The sequence below is a fragment of the Ischnura elegans genome, chromosome 6 (genome assembly GCF_921293095.1).
Source record: "Ischnura elegans chromosome 6, ioIscEleg1.1, whole genome shotgun sequence".
Classification (NCBI taxonomy): Eukaryota; Metazoa; Arthropoda; class Insecta; order Odonata; family Coenagrionidae; genus Ischnura; species Ischnura elegans.
The window spans coordinates 19,785,850-19,804,806 of record NC_060251.1 but is presented as its reverse complement, the minus strand read 5'-3'; the positions used below and the strand labels follow the sequence as shown (position 1 = coordinate 19,804,806).

At 39.6% G+C, this 18,957-nt stretch overlaps 1 protein-coding gene across 2 annotated transcripts in view; it reads left to right on the top strand.

Moving 5' to 3' along the window:
- The first annotated feature begins 2,744 nt into the window (after positions 1-2,744).
- LOC124160161 (vesicular acetylcholine transporter-like) overlaps positions 2,745-18,957 on the top strand; it is a 185,162-nt gene continuing 168,949 nt past the window's right edge. The window contains exon 1 of one of the 2 annotated variants that reach the window (XM_046535918.1): positions 2,745-3,119. The gene's annotated coding sequence lies outside the window, so the exon portion shown is untranslated. The remainder of the gene's footprint in view (positions 3,120-18,957) is intronic. The other variant, XM_046535917.1, reaches the window with a different exon arrangement.

Below are 18,957 nucleotides of genomic sequence, written 5' to 3'. Positions count from 1 at the left end.
TAATATAGTGTAAGGGCACAATCAACTTAAACATTTCCGATACAATGCTTGCATTTTGTAAAAAGAGTGTTTACATCATTCCATCCACCGCGCTCTCACGTTTTCCCCGATACCACCGGAAACTGGCCTCTGCCACCTCATCAAAATAAATGCACATACACTTCGTACATAGGGAACATGATGGCAACATGTGTATGCGAGTGTATGCGACAAGCGTTACTTTTCCAATGTAAGGGAATCTGCTAAGAGGTCAATACGTATGGACATCTTGGGCCCTAAAGAACTTGGCCCATGTTATATTCATTATCAGATACACTCGTCATCATTCATCGTCCTTACGATGATAATTTTACAAGGATGTAAAAAGATTATGCATCGCGAATGGGATTATTTACATGATCAACTTGGGAATCTTCGTATATAAGTCGATCAGTGATCCTATTCTCGGAAACTTCATTTTTTGATTACGTTACATTTCATTACGTGTGCCAACTATGAATTTAGCTTTCAATATTATGTAGCCAAAATATAGAGCTTACTTAATTAAATGAGCGTTTGTACGATGCGTGAGAATTAACGGCATTATATCTAATGTGGGCATCCCGAATACCACTCAAGCTCCCACCCGTTGAAAATGCCTAGCTTTATGTCTGCTCGGGAAAAATTTTATTAATCTACTGGATCACCTATCCATTTAGGCATGTAAAACAACGAAGAGCTTCAAATCAAACTCTACACACAGTGTAGGTGACTTAAGGCTCGCAAAGGGAGAAAATGGATCATAAAGAGATATCCATGGCTCTACAAAAGTTCAAAATCAGGTACATGTTTTTTACCATTTTATTATATCATAACCTGCCATTTTGCCACCAAAACAGACTGCTTCAGCACCGTAGTGAAAATACTTCCTTCAGTGGAGGAAGTGATGCAAGAGTTTAGGAATTGTCATATTAAAATCAATATAAAACAAAGCAATCACAATGCAGTACACAAACCCAAAAATAGCACCGACAGATCATATGAATTATGAATAGTTACTCGGTAGTGAATATACGGTCTTAAAACAAGAACCGTGCTGTGAATCTGTCACTACCCACTCATTTCAGCAGAAGATCTTGATTGTTACTGACCAAACTTTGTTTTCGGAAGGAATACACTGGATTATCCTGATTTTGAGGTTTAATTCACATGCTTGTACTTCATTGAAATGATAGAAAAAGTAAATTAAGTGGCAGTAATAATAACTCCAAGATGGACTGGTCTGTGTGACAAATGACATGCGAAACCCTGCTGCCTATCCTGAGGAACACATTCCAACGGGCGGGCGATGTCTCTGGTAACTGACCAACCTCTGAAAGAAATCTGTGGGATAATCATGAACGGACCTGATTTCTTAAAGTGATGGATAGTGGAATAAAATTTTCAAGGGTGCTTAAGAAAGGCTCTATGAATGAACAGGGTAGTGCGAGGATGATGGTAGATGAAGGTATGACCCAACTGCCTACCCGCCAACATTCTAGCGGACGAACTCGTCCGTAACTAACAAACCTGCAGATGATATCCACAGAGTGTTCATCAGAGGACCCTTTTCTAATAAGGGTGGGTGGGGATGGGTGGTAACGGATCAGGACTAAACGGTCTACAATGAACCAGCTTGAGGAAGGGTTTATACAGGCGCGACCCTGCTTCCTATCATGTGATGAACATTCCAGCTCACGATACCGTCTGCTACTGACCAAATTCTGACCGACATCTGGGATAATCATGATGAGAACATATTGCTACAAGGGGAGGTCGACAATGCGAAGGAGAAACGTTCTACAGTGAGCTCTGTGTCATGGACGGGTAAATGAAGGCACGATATGGACGAGGACTGCAAAATCCTTTACTCACATCGAGTACCACGGGGAGACGAGGGGAGGGGGAATCAATAAATTCCCCCTACGCTGAGCGCCCTCCCCTCCACTCTTGCGTCAGCGAACCACGCCGTCCAACCACGATCCACGGCGGCCGCGCGCCTGTGCAGACGGAGCCCTCCGGAGGGGTTAGGGCGGCGCTCTCGTTGGCGGGCGCACCGGAAGGCGGGAGAGGCGCGGGGAGCCGCGCGGGCCGCCACTCCACAAGCGGTCCGCAGGGGGGGAAGGTGCCCCCCCTTCTCTCTCCACACCGATGCGGGTCCGGCGGCGGCTCCACCTCTCGGCGGGCGGCGCGGGCGCATCGGCCGGGAAGCGGCGTCGACGCCCCTTTTTCCGCCGCACCCCTCCTCCGCGCGCGGGGAGGGCGCCTCTACGGGCGCAGGGGTGAAGGGGGCGCCTCCTGAAGGGGCAGCGAGGGAGGGAGAGAAGGGAGGAGAGGGCTTCGGGAGGCGCGCGCGTGTTGAAGGTCGGTGGTGCAGCAGGCTCGGAGGCGGCGAGCACCAGGACAGCCCGCCAACGTCTGGAGATCCCGTTTGCCCCCGCCGCCCCACGCCGCTCGCGCAGCCAGCACACGGCTCCTCTCTCCTGATCGGCCCCCGAACAACCACCCTGCTCTCCTCATGTAAGATTCGGAAATTGGAGGAAAAACAGAGGGATATCAGGCCGAAAGACCGAATAGAAGAAGTCGAGAAGGAAGGATTCCGGGCCCAAGGACCAAAAGGATTAGGCTGGAAGTTGGTATAGAGGGATAAAGAAGTTTATCTATTGATTTAAACGTGTTGAAGGGATACGAGCTAGAAGGCGACCATCAGTTTCAGTGAAGAGGGGCCGAAGAAACAGCTCCTGGGGGACGCCAGCAAGAGTTTAAATCGGAGGAGACCCAGACCACAGCCTTGTGGTACTCATTCCAGCGCACGGATCTCACTGCGCCCGGCTATCCCCGAGTGAGAGGGCGGGAAGCAGCGACTGAGGGCCCGTTTGACCCGGAGGGCCCCAACACGGCCGACGCGGTGGAGGAGGAGGCAGGTGCGCCGAGCGGCGAGGCGGCCGGCGGAGGCATTCTGGGAGGCGTGAGGGGCTTCACCCAAGTCCTGCCCCCGATCCTACCCGGGGGCGTCTCTTTACCGTCGCAGCATCAAGTGACCAGCTCCATCAAGGGCTACTTCTCCAACAAATTTGCTGCAACCGGGATCCCAGACACAGGTGAGTGTGCTGACTGTGTCAATAGAGTGAGTGCATGAAAGATCTGGCACTTTCCTGGAGTAATACTCAACTTAATGCTTTTTTGGTTCACCGCACATGCACCACTCGTGCCTCGGAACATTGGTAGAAAACTGTTTGCGATGCAGGGGCAAACCAGAATCGCATTCACTATAATGAAGAAGCAGGAGCAATTTCCACAATTTTAATATTTCATCAGGTACCCGATGATGCTGTAAGAGAAACTGGTAGTACCAATAAATTTAAAATTCTGGAAATTGCTCCTGCTTCTTCATTATGTTCCGTTTCCATTCCATCTCGCCTGAAACCTCAGATTATATTCGCATTCACTATCTTAATTCAGAGCAGTTTTCGTATTGAAGAGAATTTGTCGAACCAGGGTTAACATGGGTGCTCTTTGGAAAAGCCCTTTTCAATAGAGCAGGATGTTTAAGAGTCCGATATATCACGCTAGGGGTGGGTGTGTATGTGGGCCATTTTTCCCCTCCCCCATTCCACCCCCGCCCCTCTGCTGTGTCCTTTTGCCCTCATTGCAACCCCCAAGGCTCCTCCAACCCCCTTCGTCCCCTTCCCCTGCCTCGGCCAAAAGGTCCATTTAACCCTAGAGACCCATTCGACCAGCGTCGATTCTTATCTGTTGGATATCATGTTGGACATTTATTAGCTTTGGGGTTATGGTTCCATCGGAGCGATACACACAAAAAGTAGCCTAATTTATCAGGAGAAGAATCTTATTTCTCCATGAATTTTAAATTCCAGAAATACTCATTGGTTTAGGGAATTTAAACTTGCATTAAATCAAACCTAAATTTAAAAAACACACATGGAAAATCATCGTAAATACTTGTATCATTACAAGGGCTTAATAAAAATCTACAAAATACAAAAGAATGAGAGATTGCTATCGCAGCTGAAAATGTTGTAATATTTTAACTCGAGTTACCATATTAGAAGTAAAACTTATTTATTTTTTAGCAAATTAACAAGATACAATCCAGTTCACTTTCAATGAGATACTATATATTGTGCTTGAAACAATTAATTGGATAAATATGATTAGCCTTAAAAAATTGGTCTTATTACTTTTATCCCTGGATAAATTACGCTTCGTTGGCACTTGAAATTTATTGATGCTAAAGTGCTCTCAATAATAAAGTAGTAAGTTGTAGAAGGCATAGTTGTCAATGGCTAGATATAGGCTATTTTAAAATATCTACACGCAAGTTTCATGGCTTCACCTCGTTTCTTCAGAACTTCACGGCAGTTGACAGAATGTAGCATCAAATGCTTCAAACACGTAGGCATGTGTAACGAGACCGATTACCAAATTTAATGCTCCAAGTTTGAATATGAACCGGGCTTCAAAAGGAGTCCTACAAAGAACGTTTCTCACTGCATCAATTCGGCTTTTGTTGAAAGATTTCATTGCAGAAGCGAACACATTTAATTAATCTACTCGGGTGTAATACTTTTTGAATGTATTGATGAGGATTGGGACGAACTTAATCCCAAGACGAGACGAGAAAAGCTTCTATACAGTGGAATATAAAGATGTCGAGAAAAATTTTAAGGCACATACTTCGCTCACATTAATTCATATACCGCACGATTTCATCGCAATGATTTTTGTGCTGCTGTGCGCCCGTAAACCTTAAGTTAATGCTTCTTAAGGTTAATATTTTTGCACAACCGCTTCATCTTTTAGGACATTTAGATTCATGTCCCACCGTTCACAAGTAAAAACAAAGTCCCAATTGCAAAACACCGCGTAAAATCTGATTCAAAATTGTTTCCCCGTTAAAAAATCACGAGACAACTTAAAATGCAGATTTAAAGCTGCAAACTATAACTCTATTCCTACAACAAGCACTCGCTTTCACTCTTCCAAAGAGGAGTTAACATTTATTCAATGGTTGGGAACAGGGTAACTGCGGAATATCAAGCGCCCGCGGTCGCGCTCATTCAGTTCGAGAGGCGTCGCTGCAGTCTTTATTCCGCCATTAACCTCACCTTTTGATAATACCTTAGCGTCAGAAATCAATGCAGCATTAAAATTAGCGCGAAATCAAATAAGAGAAATTCCACATTTCTTATTCTCCGCTTCGTGCTATCAAGCTTACATTTTATGAAGAAATATATCAATAGGCCCATCACTCATATTCTCCGAGAATGAGATAATGCTTTGAATTTCAAAAATAGGAGAGACCTGAAGCAAGGAGATAAAATAATGACCTATGCCAACAAGGAATATTTAATCGCATTCGAACCGATGAGAGGAATGTCGGAAACTGATCGCGTATATGTTATCGCCTGCTGACTCCTCTGCGACTTGCATTCTTTGTATTTTAGAGCATCATGCGTTAAGAGAATGTGAGATGGAGCAAAGTTTATTCCATTCGATTATAAACTATGTAGAAATTTACAGCATTCTCTATTACTGAGAGAGATTGCGGCAGGAGTCTTTGCATACAGATTGATAAAAGCCAAAATTAAGACCCGTGCAATACATGTTGAAGTTATTTCGGGTTTCCCACCGTATGAGGTTCTCCATCTCTGCCGACGTTTCGATAGTCGTGTCGTCCATCGTCATCAGGGCTAGGTCAGATAATTATATCATTACATGAACGTATTCTGCTTATTAACGTTAAAAGATACGCAACCAATTTAAAAAACAGCATTTGAAGTAACATGAATATTCATCTGTATATTTCCTTAATCAGTTAATATTATCATTTTTCAGTACGAAATATCCAAACTTACCTTTCAAGAAGCGAAGTGCGTTGTTCCAGATTAATTTATTCATTGCTAAATACGATTAAATTCTTGAGAAAATTGAAGGTATTGAGCAGGTGATTCTAGGTTACAACCAACTCCCTAAATACTCTATATTCACAAAAAGATTCCGCAATTATTTAATTTGATGTACCATTTTTTTATTGCTTGTCTCAAAATATTTCTAAAATGAAAAAAATTACTTGAATTCGTATTAGCTATGATATCCTTGTAGCATTGCTATAACTTATTCGTTAGTACGATTGTGAACACATGCACATTTATCATTCTATTGAGTATTCAAGTGAAGGAATAGGTATATCAGCCCTGAGACCTTATTACAACCAATTATATCACTTCAACCTTAAGCAAGTTGTTTAGTTTGAGAGATCATTAGCGGACATTAACAGTGCGATTGCTTCAATGTAACCTTTTCCTCACTTCATATTAGTCTCATTTAAAAACATTTTAAGTTAGAAATTATTTAGGATCGACTACCACAGTTTAAAAAAGAACATTTATTTTCCTTTTTATTATATTTCGCTTGGAATAGCTAAAATTAATTCATGCAAGTTGATGGCCATCGAAAAATTTAAAGCATTTATAAATTTAGGCCATGATAAGAAGGCATTACACTATGTAGAAACTAAATAATCGCTGCTCAGCTCGATAGAGTTGGCAAAACGACGGTATGAATTATAATGCTGTAAAAGAGGTCATTGTATCCGTGGAATAATAAAGTAAAATTTTATATTGGTATTACCATTACATTAACTTAGGTGAGGTATCGATTAAAAACTACAGATATCAAAGCTTACTCGAATGCTGTTTCATGATTTTCTTCCTAATTGCTAAAGCGTTACTTTCATAAAACTATTCTCTGCGTAAGGATTTAGAGCAGTACTTCGTATTAAATTATATTAATAGGAAATAAGCCCAACAAATACTTTATTTCCTTTCAACGATATAAATTTTATATAGTCATGATTTTATCGATAAACGAACTATAATAATGCGGAAAATAAGAACAGATATACTGTACAAGACCCATTCAACGAGAATCACATCACAACGTAGATAAAGGTCGAAGCTATGATACATCGGGTCAAAGAATTATCTCGCTGATATTTCTCAGCGATGCCAACGGCAAGTCCCACTTTCTCAGACGTCCTCCATTTTGGATCGCGGCGTCACGGGGCGCCCGCAGCGCCGACCTATCGGAGCGGGAAGCACTCCTACAAAGGCATGAATTGCCATCTCTCCATCCATCCATTATTATTATCCATTTCTCTTTCCAATTTTGTAAAAAAATATGAATAAAACAGGGTAGTAGAATGAGCCAACTGAATAGGGTTGAATTCAAGGAGTTCCTGCAAATTTAAACATTTGCAGTGCCACAACTATTAACCTCTACGCCGCCGATTTCGACACATTATCAAGTGGTGAAATAACCACCGCAAACTAACAAGCTTAATATGTGTTAAAAGATCGCGGCAATGCAAAATAGTGGTGTATTACAAAGGGTGTTATTTTGCAGTCATGTTATTCCAAAAAATATCGACCATAACATTACATTCAAAGATGTTGTGGTCGATAAATATCCGTGCCCAAAAATCATAAGTTGACGAATACACCCAATATGAAAACTATCATAACAAAATTATATTAAGCGTATTGTTTAAGGTCCACATCAATGCCTATATTACTTGGATTTCGAGCTCTGAGAATAATTATCAGGAAATTCTTCAAATAATCCGCTCTACTCTTGATTCAATTTTAAAATTAGTTTCTGATTTTCATTTAATCTTATGTCAGATTGAGCATCGGCTCAAAATTTCCTTCCACCAAAATATCATTCACATACTTCACCTCATGAGGTTCTATGATTTCACTACATAAATTTCTGCGGTTAAATCCTAAAACTAATAGCAATCACTATACCAGTTTCAAATTATTGTGGCCAAAAGACGCAGATTCTTGACCGTTTAGTTTAAAGAATCGTTTTGAGTTTGTCTTATGTACAATAAAAGTATTCATTGTTATTTGCCAACTTTTCGTGTGTAATATAGACATCACCGTTGATCAATTAAACAATTGAAAGATTAAAGGAGAGTTAGCAGGCATTTTATTTTATGGTAGACATACTCTGAACATTTGGGCAATATATTGAAGAAGGCATATTTCATTCATTTTTATATCAGTCCATTCTTACGATTATAGCCCATGTAAAATACTGCGCTTAGTATTTTTAAATGAATCCACGACACATTAAGATAATTGTTATTATTTTAGATTATTTGAAAACTATACGAATAAGGGAACAAATATACTACTCGCGCAATAACGCGCAAGAGTGATGAAATTCTATGTTCAAACTCTTCAATTCCGATATTTTTTAACGGGTGTACCTGTGTGCCTACGGGCAATGTTTAAGATTTTGTATAACTATGACTACGAGCGGTCCTAGGAATATATTTGCATAAAGTTCTATTCCCCTCCAATGAGCCAAATATTAAGAGAAATTTGGTTCTGAATCTGATATTTACTCCAATGCAGGCAGGCAGACGGAAATGAAGAGAAAATACTAAATTTCACTAATTTAAGTAAAAATAAATTTGCAATGCTAATGCAATGCAAAAGGTCTTAATTAGGATGAGAAATCATTGAATTATATGCATTCACTGCTTTGCTTCGCATATTTTCTTAAAGGTACAATATTCAAAATTAAAGCAAGTATTCATTAGTTTTATCAGTCCCTGGAAACTGAGAAGCACTAATTTATGGATAAAAACGTTTAATTTTCGGATTAATTATCCATTGCAGTAGAAGAGAAAGGTTTTTAATTCTTCTAAAATCATAAAATTAACGAAAAGAATTTTTTTATATTTTCTTTGAATTTTTCATTTTAACTTTAAGATCCAATGATATGAACCAAGAGTTTAAATTCTTGCCATTTTTATTTGTTTTGTTCATTGTTTTAAACCTAAAAAAAGAAAGTTTGAAGAAGTAAAAGCATTTATTTAATTCTAAAAGCGTTGGCGTGAGAGGCTAAATAAATAACTACATGTATATATCATATTGGGCGTAATTCATAAAATTCATGTGTCCACGATTAAATACTGACATGAAGTGGGTACAAATTCTTTGAAATGAAATTTATAATAATTAAGCTAGAATTTTTTTACATAGACTTAATACTGAATGCGTATGAAGATTACTACTCCGAGAATTAGCTGTCTCAAATAAAATGCTCATGTCTAGCAGCCTTGTCGTCTTTCAACGGCGAAAAAAACCTATCTCCCAATCCCTTACCTTCAATTCCTGTAAAGTACCAATGGTTTCATCACACAAATTCTTAGGGTTACATTTCGATAACAAATTGCTCTGGTCCGCGCACGTAAAGCAAGCCTTGAAATCTGCCATTGCAGCTAAGATCTCTCTTAGCTGCATGCTTAACAATAGATCTAGGATCTCTAGAAAGGACAAGGTGACGCTGTATAAATCTTATATTCGTCCTCGGCTGCTTTACGGGTGCGAAGTGTTCGGCAACACTTCCCTCACGAATATCAAACACTTAGAAACATTCCAGAATCGTACTCTGCGCTACATCACAAACCAACGTAGACTCATGCCAATGACTGAAATAAGACGCGCTCACAAAGTACCCAAAATACACGAGTTCATCAAGTCACAAGCTGTGAGACTACAGAACTCCCTTCCACGTAACACGCTTACAAAAACACTATGGGATTACCCTGTACATTCAAAACGCTTCAAAAGCTACAGACTTCCAAAAGAAATATTATTTCGCTGATAACGAATTCTATCCTATGTCTTTTCTTTCAAAAATTTAATCATTGTCATGGTAATAATTATATTGTGGTTTGAAAAGAAAATGGAAAAACGTAAACAAAAAAAATATAAAAATGCTAAAAATCAGACAAAAAAAAATATTAAAACTGATAAAATGAACCAAAAAAAATATAAAATGAGCAAACACGCATTGTATGCGACAAAAAAAATGATAAAAATAATAAAAGCTCAAAAATAATTATTGTAAAAATTGTAATGTCATTTTGGGGCCATTAAGGGCCGTTCCCGGCTTCCGATGCCGTTAGTTTGTAGTCTTTTTTAATTTTTAGAGTGCTTTTGCACGCGCTCACTAGAAGCCTGTCTTTCTAATTCTCCTTCACTTACACTGGAAAGGTTACACTGGTCCCTATACACTTGTTGAGTCAAAATTCCCTTTTTTACGCACTTGCGTAAATTCACTACAGCCGGAGAGGTGGTATATATACGCACCGGAGGTTGGACGAATCAAGGGTATAAAAGCCCGCTAAAATTGAGGATCGTCGTCGTCGTCTTAGAAAAAGATTTAATCGATAAAATCCTGGTATATATGTCTCTTAAACTCAATGACTCTTTTCCTGAATAAATTAGTGAGTGTAGACTAATATTCCTACGACCTATATAATTTTTCCAAATTATTCGTGATTAAGTAGTCCTAATCCTTGTCCTAAGGCCGACCATGCTGCGGTTTGCCGTTGATAAAGCAATCATAGAAGAGACTGGGGAATATTATGAAATTTCCTATTAATGCGGAAAAGTCAATGGCTAGGCATTGACGGATTGCTCATCATTGCAATATCAAATCACTGCCAATAAAACCAAAGTAATGATTTATAGCAGAAAGGAAGACGCTAAAACCAAAATGAGACTAGAAAATTATAAACTTGAGGAGTTGAAGGAGCCCTGCTACCTAGAGAGCCAAGTGACCAACGATGGACGAAGCATGAGGAAAATAGTAGAATGGCCCAAGCGAATATGCCATTCCAGAAGGAGAGGAGTCTCTTACAATCTGGGAATATAAGCGTTGAAGTTAGGAAGCAATTCATTCACACTTACATGTAGATAGTGTTTCTTAATGGTACTGAGGCATCGATAGCAGTGGAGAAATAAATGTTGGTAGCTTACAAAATGTGGAATGATGGAAGAATAATGAATATCAAATGGATAAATCATGTGTGTAACCTTGAGTTTTAAGGAGAATCGAGGAGAAGACTTGTCCGATGAAAATCTTTGGCAATAAGACCTGTCTTCATAATCGGCTACGTCATAACACCAAATGACCCTCCCTAATGAAATCAATCGCTGAGTTACAAGTGGAAGGAAGCAAAGGAAAAGTGAGGCATAAAGATGAGGTACATAAAGCCCGCAGTGAAAGATTACAGAAGTATACTATTAGCGTTAAAAGGTAAGCCGATAGGAGAAACTATTGGAGAGCTATGTCAGAGCAATCTTCGGATTGCTGATTAATGATGACGGTGAGACGTAATTCCACATTCACAATTAATTAGACTGCCTTTTTACTCGGACCCTTGACCCTGACTTAACAGTCTCAAGAGTGTGGCAAAAAGTTGATATAGCAGAACAATTTGCAGTAGCTCAAAAACCGAGCAGGAATTTGTAGCATCATAAATTTTTAAGATCACTCAATGATTAAGAAACTGAAAAACCTTGTGATGTGAGTATGGAGGGTAATGCAGAACTTGCCGTAGACGGAAGGATTAAGAAACGAAGTGGTTCTAAACTGCTCGACGGGCCTGGAAACATTTGGATGAGATAATCATGATTCAGATAAAATGGCTGGAGCAGCTATGAAGGATACTGGTGTCGGCCAAAGAGATAGATAGGACCGAAGTGGTCGGTAAGGAAGAAAACAGAAATATTTGAGTTGATTGAAGGAATGAAGGTAACGCATAGACCATTACCGAAGAAAGAATTAATAAGTAGGCATATATTACGCAGAAAGACGAGAATAAGGTAAGCAAGTATCTCATAAAACATCCCTGTACACCCCCTTCCTTCGTGATACATTAGCCAAATCCTTAGAGATTCTCCACAAATATTCTCAGAGTAACAAGGAATGAGAAGGCTTTTGACACCTGAATATTTGTGTGAAACTTAGAACATCTTTATCTTCCTCAATAAAAAGCGAAGAAATGCCATTGATACCTTATTGTCATTAATATTCCATTTAATTCCTTCAACAAGTACCATGTAAAATCAGTATTACAAAAATACATTAACATATGCATTGGAAGGACTGAAAAAGCATTTTTAACTCACTAATGCTGAAGTAAAAGACTGGTTGTAAGTCGAATCAAGTAGAAAAAATATATTATACTTTAATCGTTATTTAATTTTTGCAAAACTAGTGATTCTCAATTAATTATTTAAAAAATATAAAAATTGACCACGTAGTTTTTGAATTTAGCAAAAAGTTGGCCACTATGTGATCAAATATTTCCCTCCCGTCCACCTCCACCAGCAGCAAAAGACAGACTGATCAAAGTTTTATAGGAGTATTTATTTAACTACTTATTTACCTACGTACCCATTTATGACGCCCTTAACAACGCTTTTATCCATTTTAAATCACCTCTTTCCACGTTGGCGACTTCCAGCAGTTTTACTGATCCCGCCGTACTGGTGTGAGAACTTGGATCACGGTGTCAACCCACATCAGTCTACAACATATGTGAATAACCGATGTGTTGTTTTTTTTTAAACGTGTGTTTTACTTGATGAATAGTTAATTGAATATTACCTAACCAAACTTAGATTTATTCGCGGTTGGATTCTGATTAATTTCGAATCGTTTTTGCAAGGCAAGATAAGACGAATCTTTAGCTGCAAATAAAATTTTAACTGAAACCGCAAAACCTTCGAGCGAAACGATTTTGAACTTTGTTTTTAACAGCTGTTTTATTACTGACTCAAGAAAGCTAAGTTCCCCGTTCTCCCATTTTTCGGATTCCTGTTAAACTTTTCTGCTTCTGATTTGGTTACTCTCACTTTCTCTGGAGACTTTACTCCCAAAGCATTTGCGAACTATTTCAATGCTTTCACTGTTTTTACTTCCACATTCATTCATTATTCACTCTACCTATGAACACCTCTCTGGCAAATCTAAGAAATACTGACCATAAAAATTGTCCTGTTATAATGGGCTGAACTGAAAATAGTACCCATTAAAACAATCTTAATACCTAAATGTAAATCGCTGATTAGTTTTGTATTTTAAGGGATCATCATTCCAATCCATTACATCATCCAAGAGAATCATCATTCCAATATATTGTGTGGGTTTTAAGAGAAAGAAATTGTTGGAACTAGGGGGTTCAATTGATTTTGTATCATTTTAGCGGGGCAGGGTGGGTAGTTTCTTAAGTCACAAATGCAATCAAACAAGATGCATACTGTGTTCATTCAGCTGTGGGGGCAGTCCCCCCCTCCCCGGTTCTCCCTCCTTCCCCACCCACTTTCCCATTCATCCGATGCCCCCACTCGAAGAGGGGTGGATTATGCCAGCAGCCTCCCTCCCCCCTCACCCTCTCTTCCACCCGCCGCACAAGCCGTCTGGCTCGCTTCATAAAAATTTCACGCGCCGCTCTAAATATTTCATCGACTTCTGCCATCCGTTTGCACAAGCCGCCCTTCCCTTCACAACCAAGTACGGCGCGGGGGTGAAGTTGCAAGAGCCCCTCTCAACCTATCCCTCCTCCGCCACAACGCCTAACCTTGCACGGCCATCGCATTCTCCGCTCCACATTCGGGCCACATCCTCCAGATCGCATGGGTTATGCAGGACCACCGAGGAGAGTAGACGCTTACCCTCTTTCTTCCACTTCTCCGTACTTCCCACATCCCCAAGAGACCTAGAATCACCCCTTCCCGCCTCTCTCTCTGAAATCCCCAGGAACTTCCCCCCAGACTCTGACGTAGTCCTTGACGTCATATCTTTCCAGCATCTGATGCCCGTATCTATCCCACTGATAAAGTTAAAGCGCCACCAGAAACCAGCTACGTATCGCTTGAAATAAAATATGAGATGAGAAAAAAAGTGATAAAAGTAAATATGTGCTCCTTGTCTATAATCTCTTCCTACATTTACTGCTCCAGCTATCTGCGCCAATAGCTATTTCAAAGTTGATAGGTAGCAGGTGAGCTTCTACCAGCAAGCACCATTAAATACAGATAATGCCTCGTGCTTTCCTAAAATAAGGTAATTATCTCCCCCTACATTCAGTAAGCCGGGAATAGTATGATAGAGGGAATTAAAAAAAAATAAATGTGAGAACAAAGAAGAGCTCAGGGCAAGACTCGAACGTGAGACCCCAGGAGAGTTTCCTTATCAAAGTATCTTCGAATTTACAACGTCATGTTCATAATATTGTAACCGACCTTGGATATTACTCACCGCTGGAAGGCTGTTCCTTCAGGGAAGACTGGTCCATTCCAGCATTACGACGGTATTAGTTACATGCCGTAGTCTTGGCCTTTGCGCAGTATTTAGTACAGAACCTTGTCAACATTTTCGTATTCCGAAACAAAATAACTAATTTTCTAAGTAAATTATAAATCTTAGTCATTAATGAAATGTTTTAGAGAGTTTCTCCGCTCCTTATGAGGTACGCTTTAACAGGGAGGCTCTCTCGGCCCTAATGGTATCAAGTTTTTACGAGTAGCAGGAATTATGCTATAATTATAACATTTGCAATCGAATTGACTCTCATTTAGATAATTTAAAAGAAAATTATTTAGTCATTAAATGCCGTTAATCACTTGATAAACGATTTCCATATTACCATAGGTCCGTGGCAATCATACAGTTCGTCCCTAAAAATCGGAGGATAAGCTTTGACTGGTGAGATTTTAGGGAGAGACTCATAAACAGTATGACCCAAGAAATAGCAGCTCCTGAACCTTTGGAGTATTAGGTTAGAGTAAAACGAAGAAAATTCCCGTAGTTACTCACTCATTCTCTATCAAAGGAGTATGATTTGAATATTTTTCAACGGTATAATTATTACCCGCTGTAATTTTCACTCCTCGATAGTTTGAATTCTACTACTAATTCGTGACTCGTGGGCATCAACGAGTTGCAGATTTAGCTACAGTATTTTTCACACCCATTATAAATTTCTAAACTCGACTTTGAGATGAAAATTTCAAACAAGCCAAATTTATGTCTGATTGATAACCACTCGTAGCAAATAGATCGAGTTGGTGAAATGATATGCTAATCATAAGCGATTAAAAATAAAGCTTCTTGTTAAGTTTAGGCAAAATCTAGGAAATCTCAGTCATTGTATTATATTATAATTCCGATTATAACATACTCTAGAGTAGAAAAATATAAATATGTCGGACTTACTATCGATAGAGCATTTTTTCATTATATCGAAAACTTTCAAATAAATCTCTTAGGTGTATTTATTTTGTTCAATTATTACATGCCATCGTAGTGTGTTGATTTCCGAATTCGGCTTTGACTTCCGTCCAATGAAACTGCTTTGCTTAATTTTAAACTGAAGGACAATCTTCGTTTTTTTCTTTCAAGAGCTTGAAAAAAATTTGATTAAATGGAGGAAAGAGACTGAAAGTTCATAAAATGGTCTTTACCGTGTTTCATCATACGAAGGTGATGTTTGTAGCCGTTCAACGAAACTGTATGCCCTCTTTATTCCCTTGAGATTATCAATGATAATATTGAAGCTAAAACTATATAGAAAGGAGAAATGGCAAACTTTAGTGGAAGTGTAGGATAAGAGTTATGTATGGGAATATGGGAGACGTTAAGTGCTAAAAACTAAGACAGAAGTATTGGAAGATTATCAGCCATGACAGAATTTATTCTTTATTGTATTAAAATACATTCACCAGTATTATGAACTGTATTTTGATGCAAAAATTCCACCTCTCCGGTATAAGGGACGTACAATAAATACAACAGGGGCTAAATTAAGAGGAAGGGAAAGGACGTGAGGTATGGCGAATAACTGCATATCATTTTGAATATTTAACAGCGGAATCGAAGTTCTGACGCCGTAGGTCGACACTTCAGAGATCAATTTCTCAAGCCAGCGAATTGTTTCCTACCATTCGTCCTCAAGTAGGCTTAATTTGGGGCTGAAAAATGATGAGAGCGAGGATACCAGCGTATTAAGGATGACAAGTCCCCCTATTTAGGGTAGGCTGGGAAGACTTGAAGAATTTCGCGCCGTAATTGAGGTGGCCAAGACTAAAATTCAAAGCTGAAAGTTACTGTTTCCGGAGAACTGTCACCCATTCCTTATATGTGCGAAAATAACCATCGGTGTTTCTCCAGATTAAATCGAAAACGAGGAATAGTAGCTAATTATCCCTTGTTAAAAACTAAGAGGATTCTAGCGTATTGAAGATGACAAATCCCCCTATTTAGGTTAGGCTAGGAAGACTTGAAGAATTTTGCGCCATCATTGAGGCGGCCAAGGCTACAATTCAAAGATGAAAGTTACTGTTTCCGGAGAACTGTTCCTTCTACGTGCGAAAATAATCAGCGGTTTTTCCCTATATTAAACCAAAAACGAGGAAAAGTAGCAATTTATCCCCATAAAAACTAAGTCACATGGGCTCGACCAACTTCGCGCCGCTGACTTCCGTGTCCAAGAAGTGGAGTGGAAACGCACAGCGCCAGGCCGTCTCGCCACGGAAGAGAGGGAATTGTTTACCGGCGTTCACCTGTCCCTGGTTGTCCCCCATATGCCACCCCTGGCGCGCTGTCCTGTCGAAATGGCGGCTCGCACGGGCACGCGAGGGCCGGAACGCCACGCGTGACCCACGGTGTCGGCGGGGTCGGAGGCTAGGGCCGGCACCCGGTCACCCCTCTCTCGCTCTCCCGGCCTTCTCAATAATTCACGGAATAGCTAACGAGGCAGGAGAGGCGGATATGCGTGGGCAGGGGGCACTGACCGTACTCCAGAGAGGGATTCGTATATGCAGCCTCTAACTTTATCAATGGATTCCAAACCTACCATCACAATATTAAGGATTGTAAAACTCTTTCCTGATCACCTTTCAATTAAAGAAAGTATGCATACAATTAACAGTATACATATCGAGGATTTTTATTAAATACCCAAGCTATTATTAGGCTGTAATACTTTTGATAAATTTCTGGAAGTTACTGTTTTGAGAGGATTGTAACCCATTTCCTATATAAGCAAAAATAAGCATTGCTTTTTCTCTAGATTAAAAAAAAATTGGAAAAGTAGCATTTATCCCAAGAAAAACTAAGTCGCCTGGACTACTGATAAATTGATTTCTCCGACATGTCCGGCGAAAAATAAAAGTTACTTCGATGCTATGATATCAAACGTGCCCGATGATGCGAAGCCATAATATTCTTTGGTAACTAACATGTTCAGTTATTTAGATTAAACAAATGATTTTTTTCGTTCCTCTGGCATATTTAAGTCTATTGCTGGTAGAAATTCAACGTATAGGTACATTTGTCCGGTCTTATTGTTAGCAGAGGAGCAATGAATATTTCAGAATAAATCTGTTTTTTTTATGCGTCATTCCTCTATAATGTCATCCGTATTATAGCTAAATTTTATTAACTAATTACTGGAAAATGTTATTAGACAACATTAAGTTAAAATGACAGCAAATCACAGCATGAAGTGTTTTTATGTACCCGTAAGGTGGCTTCTTATACCGTAGCATAGCTTTGGAGGGCAGCTACGCTTAACGTTTTCAAATCAGACTTGGTGTTTTTATCGGCTTTTTACGCCAGAAAATCAATGAGAGGCCAACATAAAGGAAGTAGTACTGGCATATTAACCCGATATCCGGTATCAAAGGGCGTTATTACCCCAATATCCAATCCATAGTCATTCCTGTGCCGAGCGCAACTTTTGGCGGAGACGGTGGCTTCACCGCGGCTGGCGCGAGCCAAATTCCCCGTAGATCGACGCGTCGCTGCTCGCGGGCCGCCCGGACCCAACAGCCTTGTTGGACGAAGAAAGAAATCCTCTCTACACGCGTACAGCCCCTTAACATATAGTGAGCCTAGAAAACCGCGATAACGTGTGAAAATTTAAGACAGAGGTTTTAATTACTTACAGTTAATCAGCTTTAATCAATGCAGGCTTGGATTTGAATTATGTTACACTTATACGAAGGCCGGCTCTGGATCCTGGTGGGCCATGATCCAGTCGTAATCTTTTAACGAGTCAGTGAAGAATAAACGCAGCTGGAAGGAGAGTACATATGAATTTAGTGAAATGTTTTTTTATTTATTAAATCCATTTATTCTATGTCCATTTCATACAGATTTGGGATGAAATCGTAAAGGAGGCTTCCGCGGGATGGTTGATGGACTTCAGGTTCAACCGCCGCGCCGTTACATTTTGAATGAACTCCGCGTATCTTTATGTCTCTGATGACACTTTCACCGTTGTTGCAGTCGGCATCTTGAGGAGTGAAGTGATGATTCAGAACCGTGCCCGATTTATGTACTGTATCCATAGGGATGTTCGTGATTGGCTGCTGAATTTTCATACTTCCAGCGCAACACGCTTTCTTCTGTTGCCTTTCTCATTATAATGGGGGAATAGCGCTTTTCTTATGATTTCAGCTTTGTATCTTCGGCATAATTATAATTTTATACTTTCGTAGATACATCCTCTGCCGTGGATGAAAATCTTAATTTTCTGTAATTAATGCCTGGTTTGTGTTCTTGGAAACGGATTTCAAGCGCTCTTCTATTTGTGGTTAAGGATAAATGAACAATTTGCATGTGTTTGGAATTAGTTGATACGTTTTTTTTCGATCTTTTTCTTGACTGTATATGAAGTCAAAATTATGGACTTGGTAGCTTTGAAGCTATTTATATTAAGTAGTTTGTCTAAAAAATTGCTGAATGAACCTCTGCTGTTTCGAAATCCTTGCCTTCAATTTTTACGACTCGCGAGTATCCGAAATCTGCAATAATTTAATGGAATTCAGAAGATTTTTGTGGTAGTTGAGCAGTAGTAATTTATGTACATTGACATTATTCTCCTGTTGATAATGATTATTTTTAAGACATGGTGTTACATCATTTTTTGCTCAGATAAAGCATTAAAATAACCAATAACTAAAAAATAGACTAATATTAGCTAACCAAGCTTAGAGGGGGCATTTACAGAACCAAATGCACTGCAATGCGGTTAACCTC